The sequence below is a fragment of the Rhinatrema bivittatum genome, chromosome 6, assembly GCF_901001135.1.
Source record: "Rhinatrema bivittatum chromosome 6, aRhiBiv1.1, whole genome shotgun sequence".
Taxonomy (NCBI): domain Eukaryota; kingdom Metazoa; phylum Chordata; class Amphibia; order Gymnophiona; family Rhinatrematidae; genus Rhinatrema; species Rhinatrema bivittatum.
This window is the reverse complement of record NC_042620.1, coordinates 54,148,282-54,160,704: the sequence shown is the minus strand read 5'-3', so window position 1 is coordinate 54,160,704 and position 12,423 is coordinate 54,148,282. Positions and strand designations below refer to the sequence as shown.

The following is a 12,423-nucleotide window of genomic DNA, read 5'->3' as shown; positions in this document are numbered from 1 at the left end:
TCATGAAGTGAAAATGCAAATAACCATTGCCCGTTTACCTGTCTCACCCCACTCAGGATTTTAGAGACCTCTTTCACATTTCCTTTCACTGTCTTTCCTCCAGGATGAAGATAACCTAATCTTGGGGGCTGATATTATGGAGGAGGAAAATATCATTGCATTATTAAGTAGGAGGAAAAACAAAATTAAATAAAGTTAAAAATAGAAAGAAAAAAAAAAACCCACACTGGCAATCGGGTACAAGAAACAGACGCTCGAATGACAAGCATCTGTTTCCTGAACACCCTGGCTGTGTGGCGTTTAGGAAATCCGACGCTGAGGTTCCTAACTGGCGGACTGCCGATGCCGATCGTGTTCTCGTTAGCAAGGAGGTGCAAAGGGTGCGCAAGCATGGTGTCTCCCTTGGGGGTGCCTGGGGCACGTTAAGAAAGCGGGCGCCAACTGCTCAGCACCTGCTTTCTGTGCATATTTATTAGAGATGTGAATCGTGTCCTCGATCGTCTTAACGATCGATTTCGGCTGGGAGGGGGAGGGAATCGTATTGTTGCCGTTTGGGGGGGTAAAATATCGTGAAAAATCGTAAAAAAATCGAAAAAAAACGTAAAATCGCAAAACTGGCACATTAAAACCCCCTAAAACCCACCCCCGACCCTTTAAATTAAATCCCCACCCTCCCGAACCCCCCCCCCAAATGACAAATAACCTGCGGGTCCAGCGGCGGTCCGGAACGGCAGCGGTCCGGAACGGGCTCCTGCTACTGAATCTTGTTGTCTTCGGCCGGCGCCATTTTCCAAAATGGCGCCGAAAAATGGCGGCGGCCATAGACGAACACGATTGGACGGCAGGAGGTCCTTCCGGACCCCCGCTGGACTTTTGGCAAGTCTTGTGGGGGTCAGGAGGCCCCCCCAAGCTGGCCAAAAGTTCCTGGAGGTCCAGCGGGGGTCAGGGAGCAATTTCCCGCCGCAAATCGTTTTCGTACGGAAAATGGCGCCGGCAGGAGATCGACTGCAGGAGGTCGTTCAGCGAGGCGCCGGAACCCTCGCTGAACGACCTCCTGCAGTCGATCTCCTGCCGGCGCCATTTTCCGTACGAAAACGATTCGCGGCGGGAAATCGCTCCCTGACCCCCGCTGGACCTCCAGGAACTTTTGGCCAGCTTGGGGGGGGCCTCCTGACCCCCACAAGACTTGCCAAAAGTCCAGCGGGGGTCCGGAAGGACCTCCTGCCGTCCAATCGTGTTCGTCTATGGCCGCCGCCATTTTTCGGCGCCATTTTGGAAAATGGCGCCGGCCAAAGACAACAAGATTCAGTAGCAGGAGCCCGTTCCGGACCGCTGCCGTTCCGGACCGCCGCTGGACCCGCAGGTTATTTAAGTCATTTGGGGGGGGGGGTTCGGGGGGGGGGGGGATTTAATTTAAAGGGTCGGGGGTGGGTTTTAGGGGGTTTTAGTGTGCCGGCTCACGATTCTAACGATTTATAACGATAAATCGTTAGAATCTCTATTGTATTGTGTTCCATAACGGTTTAAGACAATATTAAAATTATCGGACGATAATTTTAATCGTCCTAAAACGATTCACATCCCTAATATTTATTCCCCCTATTTAGCCTTTTCTCACAGGGGAGTTGTTTCAGCTTCTTTATCATTTTTGTGGCCCTTCTCTGTACCTTTTCTAGTTCTGTTACATCTTTTTTAAGATAGGCCAACCAGAACTGTATACAGTACTCATGGTGTGGTTGCACCATGGATCAATACAGAGGCATTATGATATCCTCTATTTTATTTTTCATTTCTATTCTTATGATACCTTATATTTTATTTGCTTTCTTGACTTCTGAAATGCACTGAGCCAAAGATTTCAAAGTATTGCCCACAATGACTCCAGGGTCCTTTTCCTGTCTAGTGATACCTCATATGGAACTCAGCATCTTGTACCTATAACTTGGATTATTCTTCCCTACATCCATCATGTTGGCCTTGTCCATATTAAATTTAATCTGTGATTTAGATGCCCAATCCCCCAACCTTGCAAGGTCCTTTGGCAATTTATCACAATCAGTTTAGAACATAACAACATAAGAAATTGCCATGCTGGGTCAGACCAAGGGTCCATCAAGGCCAGCATCCTGTTTCCAACAGAGGTCAAACCAGGCCACAAGAACCTGGCAATTACCCAAACACTAAGAAGATCCCATGCCACTGATGCAATTAATAGCAGTGGCTATTCCCTAAGTAAACTTGATTAATAGCCGTTAATGGACTTCTCCTCCAAGAACTTATCCAAATCTTTTTTGAACCTAGCTACACAAACTGCACTAACCACATCCTCTGGCAACAAATTCCAGAGCTTAATTGTGCATTGAGTGAAAAAGAATTTTCTCTGATTTGTATTAAATGTGCTACTTGTTATCTTCATGGAATGCCCCCTAGTCCTTCTATTATTCGAAAGTGTAAATAACCGCGTCACATCTACTCGTTCAAGACCTCTCATGATCTTAAAGACCTCAATCATATCCCCCCTCAGCCGTCTCTTCTCCAAGCTGAACAGCCCTAACCTCTTCAGCCTTTCCTCATAGGGGAGATGTTCCATCCCCTTTATCATTTTGGTTGCCTTTCTCTGTACCTTCTCCATCTAACATCTTGTGAAAACTTTGTGTCATACACTGTGGAATGTTCAAATACACACGTTGTGAAGTTTTCACAGCTAGATAAGTTAAATGTACATTTTAAGCCTAATTTCTAAAAGTTTTTCTTCAATAAAAAAAAACCACCATCATGAGATATCCCTATATACATTTCAGTGTTGCATTCCACCTGCCATGGTAAGATTAAAGTATTCGCAAAAATTTGGGAAAACAGCAGATAGGGAGAACTTTTCCTTGCAGATATTTCATTTTCTTCTGTCATATTAAGACATACTGGGGATATGGAAAGCGTGATACATGCTCTGGCAGGGAAACACTGTACACATTTCCACAATAAGTTTAACAAAAATATAAAAATAAGACACAAACATCTGTGGGTTTTCTATAGCATTTTGATGTGGCAAAGAGGAAGAGATTGTTAACAGAATAGTATATTAGACAAATTATTTTACAGCTTGAATCTTAAAGGCCAAAAGCTCTTCAAAAGTCCTTTTCATTTTAGCTAATAAATAGGATAATTTATCAAAATGCTATAAGGTGTTAAGTACCTTTAATGCATGTGATACCACTCCTAGAGCACCAGCTGGGAGAGAGAGAGAGAGAGAGACTAGCCTAATGGCCTAACACTAGTTAGGTATATATATCTCTATGGGAGGCCCACCTAGTAACTCGAGGTGAGGTTTAGGTATTAGTGTAGGGGTTAGGGGCCACTTTTACATTCAAAGTGAGACGTATGAACAGAACAGTGCTCTCTTGTGAAGATTTGATGACCTTCGGAGTGAGGAAACTCACTCAAAGATGAGATTTGTGCAATGTTCTCTCAATCTAGCTTGATTGACTCTCTACCTGGGTAGCATCAAGCTAGGTTGAGAGAACATTGCATAATCTCATCTTTGAGTGAGCTTCCTCATTCTGATGGTCATCATATCTTCACAAGAGAGCACTGTTCTGTTCATACATCTCACTTTGAATGTCAAAGTGGTCCCAACCCCTACACTAATACCTAAACCTCACCTCGAGTTACTAGGTTGAGCCTCCCATAGAGATATAAATACCTATCTAGTGTTGGGGCATTCTGTTTCTCTCTCTCTCTCATAGTAAACATGGTCCCCCAGTGGTTGTATGTAAGAAATACCACAATTCTGGTACTTATCTCAAAGTGTGAAAAAGTTATCGCAATTGTAGTAACTTAGTGCTTCACATAGGTATTAGTGCAAATTGTGATAAACTGCCTATTACCATAAAACACACCCCTTTTTCTATTGCATGTGATATTTAGTGCATTTTGAAAAATCCTTACCAAAGTGTTAGATCTATCTCCTAGGTCTTTTTATATTATCATTCAAATTTCAACTGTATTTATTTCAATTGAACTCCCACCTTTTCATCAGTAGCTCGAGATAAGTTACATTCAAGTACAGTAGATATTTCCATATCCTGAGAGAGCTTACAATCAGGGAGGATAATCTGCATGTATATGGGTCAGCGCAGATTACTAATGTATTTTAGAATCTACGTAAATGTCTCTGTTTAGGCTTTTAAAATATGCATATCTATGACCCCCAAAAGTACGCATGTACTTTTTATGTTCCTGACCAAATATATGTGGGCTTTGAAATGTTCACGTATACCTGGAAACTTATATAATATATACACATGTATTAACAAGCACACAGCGAACAGAAGAAATAAGATTGGTATATGAAAATCTATTGTTAACGACCAAGACCGTCAATAACAATACACTAACCGGACCACTCAGAAAAACTTCAAAGTGCAAACACAGAGGGGCGGATTTTCAGAGCCCTGCTCGCGTAAATCCGCCCAAAACCGGGCGGATTTACGCGAGCAGGGCCCTGCGCGCCGGGAAGCCTATTTTACATAGGCCTCCCGGCGCGCGCAGAGCCCCGGGACTCGCGTAAGTCCCGGGGTTCTCCGAGGGGGGCGTGTCGGGGGCGGGCCCGGTCGTCGCGGCGTTTCGGGGGCGTGTCGGCAGCGTTTTGTGGGTGGGTACGGGGGCGTGGCTACGGCCCGGGGCGGTCCGGGGGCATGGCCGCGCCCTCCGTACCCGCCCCCAGGTCACGGCCCGGCGAGCAGGAGGCCCGCTCGCGCGCGGGGATTTACGCCTCCCTCTGGGAGGCGTAATCCCCCGACAAAGGTAAGGGGGGGGTTTAGACAGGGCCGGGCGGGGTGGGTTAGGTAGGGGAAGGGAGGGGAAGGTGAGGGGAGGGCAAAGGAAAGTTACCTTGGAGGGAACGGGGATAGGCAGCGCGGCTCGGCGCACGCCGGCTATACGAAATCGATAGCCTTGCGCGCGCCGATCCAGGATTTTAGCGGATACGCGCGGCTCCGCGCGTATCTACTAAAATCCAGCGTACTTTTGTTTGCGCCTGGAACGCAAACAAAAGTAGGCTATTCGCGCGCCTTTTAAAATCCGCCCCAGAATGTATTTACTTGCCTGAGTATTGTTAACAACGATCTTGGTGCGGATTACATAAGCAGCCTTGTGCTGAGGATTTAGACCATAAACAAACACTACATTCTCATAGCTTGACAGACAGAGTAGGAATCAAACCTCTCAACATGTAGTGTACTGACATGTATAGCCCCTGAGGCAGCTCTTAAAAAAGAGCAAAACTCGGCCAGAGTCGGGCTCAACCATTGTCAGAATAAAAGATTTTCATATACCAATCTTGTTTCTTCTGTTCACTATACAGCCATCTTGCATCGGCTTTCGGGTTTTTTTTGGGGTCCTTAACATGCACACATGCGCACTTCCTGTTTTCCCAGGGCAAATTAATTCAAAGATGGATCCCTCCTCCACCCTCTGGCAAGGCAGTCAAATTTCACCTCCGTATATATATGTATATAATATATAAATATATAGGCTGGCATCGCTGGCGGTGAGGAACAAGGTCCTCCTCTTCCCTATCCATGGGGCCAGAAGGAACAATCAAAGAATGTGGCAGGTTTGAAGGAGCCTGCAGGTCAAGTTTAATCAAGGTGTTTCTTACTCCTGTGGGATAAGTACATTTATTTATTTATTTATTTATTTATTTATTTTTAATTTTTATATACCGGAATTCCTGTATGCAATACAAATCAGTCCAGTTTACAAGTAACGAAAAGGTTGCCCTGGTCTGGGAGGTTAGACTGGGGTTTTTTACATAGAACATAGAACAATAACAATCAACTATTGAACATTATTACAAGGAACAGTGAAAGTAACAATAGTATTTAACAAACAGATAATATTATTATAACATTATTTGTGTTCACATTTTACAAGGAACTTTAGTAGCGTATATAGTCTGCAAGTAATCGGTTAAATAATATAATATGAGAAGGATGACTTAAATAAATAGATATTGCGAATAATCAAGTCCGTGTATGAATTTGAGTGTCAATGTGTTTGTGACACCTTGCAATGGTTGGATCTGAAAGACAGGAGGAGGTGCCTAGTTACACTCTGGGAATTGGAACGCTTGCCTGAAGAGCCAGGTTTTTAACCTTTTTTTGAACTCTGGTAGGTTTGGGTTCGAGTCTTATGTCTGGTGGGAGCGCATTCCATTGATGTGGTCCCGCAGTGGATAGTGCTCTTTTTCTTAGCGTTGTTGATTTGGCGGGGAGCCTGCCGACTAATGTGCCTTTGGTAGGCGCTTCTGATGGGTCTGGCTGATGAGTGTAGGCGAAGTTGAGTTTGTAGAGATATAGGTTGCGACGTTATGAATTGTTTATGGATAATAGTTAAGGTTTTATATATGATTCTCTGTTTGATGGTAGCCAGTGGAGGTAGCTCAAGATGGGGGTAATATGGTCCTCTTCTGTTAGTGTTAGTTAGGATTCTGGCTGCGGCGTTTGTACCATCTGTAGGGGTTTGATGCTGTTGGAGGGGAGGCCCAGTAAGTTGAGTTGCAGTAATCAAGTTTCGAAAAAATAATGATTGAAGAACGAGGCGAAAGTCATTGAAGTGAAGGAGTGGCTTTAGTTTCTTTAGGACCCTGTAGGTTAAAGAGCAGTCCTTGGTGGTTGTGTTATGAATTTTTTAAGGTTAAGTTGATTGTCAAGCCAAGTTCCTCTAAATTCCTGACGTCTGCAGAGAGCTCCATGTTTAAAGATGTGGTTTGTGCCAGACTATGTGGGGGTGTTGTTCGGGTTGTGGTGAGATTAGTAGCAGCACTCTGTTTGCTGGAGTGTTAGAATCAGGTTTAGGCCTGGAGAGTAGTTGTTTAATTGGTTTAAGGACAATTCTCCCAGTAGACGAAGGTTTTTGAAATTGATTCTGTGATGGGGATTAGGATCTGGATGTCGTCTGCATAGAGGTAATGAGTAAGCTTGAGTTGAGATAGAAATGGCAGAGGGGGAGGAGGTAAATGTTGAACAGGGTAGGGGAGAGGGATGAACCTTGTGGTATGCCTTGGTCTGATAGGATGGGGTCAGATTCCTTGTTGTTGATTCTGACCTTGTAAAACCTGTTGGATAGGAACGATTTGAACCAACAGAGGGCTGTGCCTTTGATTCCTATGTTTGATAGTTGTTCTAGGAGTTGTGAGTGATTTACCGTGTCGAACGCTGAAGATAGGTCTAGTAGGACCAGTAAGAATGACTGTTTTTTCTCCAGGTTCAAAAGTAAATTATCAGTGAGGGAAAGCAGAAGGGACATAGTGGTACATAGTGGGAGTTAGGAAGTACATAGTGGGAGTTAGGAAGGTAGGTGGGGTACATAGTTAGGAAGTACATAGGAAGGTGGGAAGTACATAGGAAGTACATAGGAAGTACATAGGAAGGTTAGGAAGTACATAGTGGGAAGTACATAGTGGGAAGTACATAGGAAGTACATAGGAAGGTTAGGAAGTACATAGGAAGTACATAGGAAGGTACATAGTTAGGAAGTACATAGGAAGTACATAGGTAGGTGGGGTACATAGTTAGGAAGTACATAGTGGGGAGTTAGAAGTACATAATGGGAGTTAGGAAGGTAGGTGGGGTAGGGGGAGTTAGAGGTGGGCTGAGGTGGGTTAGGAGTGTTCTGGGTGGGCTGAGGGCTTTTTGGGTGTAGGTTTTAGGAGTGGAAAAGATTGGGAGTTTTGGGGGTAAGTGGCATTAAGAGCTTATAGAAGAGCAAATGGTAATAGAATATATCAATTCAGAAAATGATTCATATTATATTATTGGCATGACAAATGTATATATGTTGCTAAGGTATTACCCCGAAATAGTTTAAACAAAAGAGTTAGAAACAAGGGATAAATTTAGCAAAAGGGCCTTAATTAAAGAAAAGGTCCAATTAAGGGAAAGACCATTCTCAGTGACATGTTTTTGGGTTTGTTGCTGGTCCCAATTGCAGAGGCAGAAATTTGGGCCAATATTTATTGTAAGCCTAAACCCCAAAGCTGTGTGGAATCTATAATCCCTGATCCTTTTAATATCAGTGCTGCTGGGCCCATAATACAATGAGAATAGGGTTATCCAAAAGCTTGGACTGGCCTACAATCTCCCTCTTTAAACTGAGTACCTTGGCTGTTCTTAGACTGTCCCTGCTCTGGTGCAAGCTTTTGACAACTTGGAATGTAGAGCACACCCCAAAACATATCATACAGACCCTAAGGATACCTCTGAGCCAATATCACTAGCTAGGGTTACCATGCTATAAAGGACCACTGTACAGAAGCTTATGTATCTCAGGAATCCAGTGGAAGCACTGAGAAGAGAAGATCATCTCTCTGGTGGCTGAGAGGATTGGGAAGAATTGCTTTGGAAAATTTAAGAACTTAAAAGTTGTGGGGAGAGGTAAACTATTGGGGTATATTCTTTGTAGAGTGTGTGTGTTTGTGTCTGTGTGCATGTTTGTTATAAAAGAAAGCCAAAAGGTAGGAAATAGCTTAGGGTTTGTGTGTTTGTTTGATCCCATATAATACATCCTAGTCAGCTACTCTTTCCATGGTCTCCTTATATTTAAATACTATCAACTCATGGCTTTCACACAATCATTTAAAATTAAATCCATTTAAAACAGAAATTGTGCATCTCACTTCTATTTCAGAGTCCTCTATTAGTCCCCCTTCTCATTTTCTGTTAAATGGTACATCTATTCCAATCTCTTATGCTACAAATTATCCATGAAGTAACATATTTTGTCAGTACTAAAAAATCTTTCTAGAAACTACAACTTCTAAAACACCTTCGACCACTACTTTTTCACCATGATTTTCAAACAGTTCTTCAATCTCTTATTTTCTCTGGTCTCGATTATTGTAATGCTCTCTACCTGACTTTTTGGACTGCTGCAGCACACTGCTGCAGTATTATCCACTATGATGCCTAGATCTTTTTCCTGGGTGGTAGCTCCTAATATGGAACCTAACATCGTGTAACTACAGCAAGGGTTATTTTTCCCTATATGCAACACCTTGCACTTGTCCACATTAAATTTCAGCTGCCATTTGGATGCCCAATCTTCCAGTCTTGCAAAGTCCTCCTGTAATGTATCACAATCCGCTTGTGATTTAACTACTCTGAATAATTTTATATCATCCGCAAATTTGATAACCTCACTTGTCATATTCCTTTCCAGATCATTTATAAATATATTGAAAAGCACCAGTCCAAGTATAGATCCCTGAGGCACTTCACTCTTTACCCTTTTCCACTGAGAAAACTGACCATTTAATACTACTTTCCTGTCTTTTAACCAGTTTGTAATCTACGAAAGGACATCGCCTCCTATCCCATGACTTTTTAATTTTCTTAGAAGCCTCTCATGAGGGACTTTGTAAAATGCCTTCTGAAAATCCAAATACACTACATCTACCAGTTCACCTTTATCCACGTTTATTAACCCCTTCAAAAAAATGAAGCAGATTTGTTAGGCAAGACTTGCCTTGAGTAAATCCATGTTGACTGTGTTCCATTAAACCATGTCTTTCTATATATGATTTTGATCTTTAGAATAGTTTCCACTGTTTTTCCCAGCACTGAAGTCAGGCTCACTGGTCTATAGTTTCCCGGATCACCACTGGAGCCCTTTTTAAATATTGAGTTACATTGGCCACCCTCTAGCCTTCAGGTACAATGGATGATTTTAATGATAGTTACAAATTTTAAACTAATATATCAGAAATTTCATTTTTTAGTTTCTTCAGTACCCTAGAATGCATACCATCTAGGTGATTTGCTATTCTTTTAGTTTGTCAATCTGGATTAGTGGCTGACTAGGACAAAACTTGCCATTTAACTTGTAAGTTATCCATTTAAATGACTTTTGAACCCTGACCTCAAAATATCTATTTTCTTTGTTCTGTAGCAATCAGGATTACAATATTAAGAATACATCCAGTTTAGATGCTCTGTATTTCTTTACTGCTTGACATCACCGCAACATGCTTACATTTGTATATATTTTCAAACTAAAATGGCAGAATATGGCCAGTCTTGTGGCTCAGGCCTGAGTGCTGTGGCACAGCGGATTTCTGGTTTGGATCACCTATCTATTGCAATTGGTATGCCCTGGTGTACACCATGGACATGCAAGAAGGGAAAATGGCTGCTACTCATAACTGGCAGTCCCTATCAGTCAACGAGTGGTGCTGATTGTGTGTGTCTCGGAGGGGGTGCCTCTCTAACCTTCAGAGTTCCCTGAGATGTTCTGTCATGCCATCTGGGGATAAGGACAACAACAAAGATTATTGAACAAGAAAAATGGGGGGGGGGGGGGGACAGATAAAATGGCAGAATGATGCATCAGGGTGCATTGACAGAATTGCATAAAGTATGGGTGGGCTTGAACAATTTTATCCTTGCTGAAAAGCAAGTGAAAAATCTATGGGTAGAAAACTACCTGAGTCACCAGCCAGCTGCAAGCTTTCAAAGGGAAACTCCCCTTAGAAAATGTGCCTGCAGGCCTGTGGGTAGCCCACAAGCACAACATCAATTTAAATGCATTTGTTTAAGTGTAAACCAAATGCACATTTTGAAATATTTAACTGTGCACCTAAGGTTTACATTAGGTTAGGAAAAACAGAGGCAGAGAAGTATTAAACACTGCCACTGGATGTATAATAAAACAATGGGAATGTGAGGTTGATAAATTGCTGCACATTACATTTTGTTAATTGGTAAAATAAGCATCTGGAGAGACAGAACAGATTGAAGCTCACCTGGCCAGGATCTGACAAAGTTAATCTTCTCAAGGTCCTTTGTTCTCCAAGTAGTATTAAATAAACTCTGCGGGAATTCCAGATTGCTGGTCTGAAGGTGCTTGGAAACCCACACTTTTCTTACTAGCTTCTCAAGCAGAGTGCACCGCTAATGAACTGATTAACCTCAGGTGTGCCTTAGCAGCAACATTACACTTGTTCTTTAAGCAGACTTCTAACATGTCTGCCTCTAGGAGTTAGGAAGCATCCCTGTGGCATTGTATACAATCCAAGGTCATTACCAGAGGCAAAGGATGACAAGCTTTTTATAAAGGCTTTATTGATGAGATTGAATTCCCTTTTTCTGATTATGGAGTAGAATTGCCCTATATGGGCTAACAGAGCAACCACACGGCTTAGGCAGATTACAGCTAACGTGGAAGCTCAAGTTAGTGTATAAAATGATATATAGCTTGGTGTGAAATGAATCTTGCTTATCATTGTATTTTATAAAAAAAAATATATATTGTAATATTAGTTATTGTATTATATGTATATGCCATTATAAAGCTTAAGATTCCCAGTGTGGTCTGCAAGCATTCTCAGGTATCTGCAGGGAACTCACTTGCTCATTTTGCTGCTGCTGCATGCAGACTTCCCACCAGTCCGCACAGAAATCTGCAGCTCTTAAGAGGTCTTGGTTGCGATTTGGCTCTCTTTCATAAGGGATAGGCTAAACTAGTTCTGAGACCCAATATTCAAAGCACATTCAGTGGTATTTAGTAGGGATATGCATTCGTCCTGGTTCGACCACCCCGAAAAACAAAGGGAATTTTCCGGAAATTTCGGGAAATTTGTTTTTCGGGATTAGCATGCACTAACCCCAAAATTCGGGGCGGCCCCCCCCCAAAAAAAAAATGGTCCCAACCGCGGACGGGCCAATAATGAACCAAAAGGTATGGCCGAATCACATCCCTAGTATTTAGCCATATAAGCAAGACCTATGTGTCTACGTTCAGCAGCTACCACTTAGCTGTATAAGTCCCTTATATGGTTAAAAGTTACTCACACAAAAAGTAGGAATGTACTGGGCGGCTTGGGGGCAGAGTGAGTTAGCCGAATAACATATATGGCTAACTACCGCTATTCTTTAAATGTTACGTGACTCTAAGTGAAATAAACATTAACAATCTTTTTTTAAAAACATACTTTTTAAAAAGCAACAAGATAATCACACATTATCCTTTAACAGCAACAATCTTAAAATATTACTTGTGTCATTTTTTTTTTAATTTTTTCTGATTAGCAAGTGGGTCACTATGGTGTGGAAATCCCTGGCCCAAAGATGCAGGCATTGTCACCGGCCTCACAGACTGTGCCTCATTGGGCCAGAGATTTACACACTGGTGTGGGAAACCCTGGCTCAACAATGACAGGGTTGAGATAAAATGGAGTCAAACCAATGAAGAAGGAGATTAATCAATCATTAAAAATATTTTAATAAAATTACATTAAAATTTGGAACATATTAAAATATATTCAAAAACTAGTAGATGGTGACAGTGTGTATTTCTCCTGGAATTCATCTTTCTTGGGGTCCACGCCAATCTGAACAGTCTATATTGTAATGCCACACATTATTT

The 12,423-nt window shown here is 42.2% G+C and overlaps 1 protein-coding gene across 1 annotated transcript in view; it reads right to left on the bottom strand.

Annotated features, from left to right (window-relative positions):
• The window catches only part of THSD7B (thrombospondin type 1 domain containing 7B), an 898,700-nt gene that overhangs the window by 322,800 nt on the left and 563,477 nt on the right, over positions 1-12,423 (bottom strand). The window lies entirely within an intron of this gene.